A 1,082-nucleotide genomic window follows, 5' to 3' on the forward strand; every position below is an offset into this window, starting at 1 on the left:
CAGTCTTTGGCCAGAGCTGGGTTTGAACCCACCACCTCTGGCATATGGGGCCGGCGCCCTACTCCTTTGAGCCACAGGTACCACCCCGTCCAGCTATTTTTTGTTGCAGTTGTCATTGTTGCTTAGCTGGCAGGGGCTGGATTTGAACCTGCCAGCCTCTGGGTATGTGGCTGGCACCATAACCACTGTGCTATGGGTACAGAGCCAGCAATTTTGGTTTTTATTACCCTATTGTCCCAAGAATTACTTAATAGAATCCTTTAAAATTTCTGGGTAGAGGCCAAGCAAGGTGGCTCATGACTGTAATCCTAGCACTCTGGGAGGCCAATGCAGGTAGCTTGAGCTCACAGGTGCTAGACCAGCCTAAGCAAGAGCAAGACTCCATCTCTACTAAAAGTAGAAAAAGTGAGGCAAGAGAATCTCTTGAGCCCAAGAGTTAGAGGTTGCCATGAGCTATGATGCCACAGCATTCCACCCAGGGCAACAGCTTGAGACTCTTGTCTCAAAAAAAAAAAAAAAAAAAAAATTCTGGGTAGAAAAGTCTTTTTGCTTTTCATTTTATTACTAATTTATAATTTTATTGCATTATCAGATAGTATTTTTTCCCTAGAGATGGGAATCTTGCTTGCTGCCCAATCTAGAGTGCAATGGCAATTCACAGGAATGATCATAGTATGAACTCCTGGCGTCAAATGATCTTCCCACCTCACCCTCCTTAGTAGCTGGGACTACAGGTACACATGGTTTTACTTTTTCTTTCTTTCTTCTTTTTTTTGAGACAGACTCTCTGTTTCCTAGGCTAGAGTGGTGGCGTCAGTCTAGCTCACAGCAACTTCAAACTCCTGGGTTCAAGTGATTCTCCTGCTTCAGTCTTCCAAGTAGCTGGGACTACAGGTGCCTGCCACAACGAGTGCCTGGCTAATTTTTTCTATATTTAGTAGAAACAGGGTCTCACTTTTGCTAAAGCTGGTCTCAAACTCCTGAGATAAAGGAAGTCCTCCCTCCTCTGCCTCCCAGAGTGCTAGGATTACAGGTCTAATCTTGAGCCACCACACCTAGTCTACTCTTAGTGTTTTTTTGTT

The sequence above is a fragment of the Otolemur garnettii genome, unplaced genomic scaffold, assembly GCF_000181295.1.
Source record: "Otolemur garnettii isolate 467f Iridium unplaced genomic scaffold, OtoGar3 scaffold00011, whole genome shotgun sequence".
Taxonomy (NCBI): domain Eukaryota; kingdom Metazoa; phylum Chordata; class Mammalia; order Primates; family Galagidae; genus Otolemur; species Otolemur garnettii.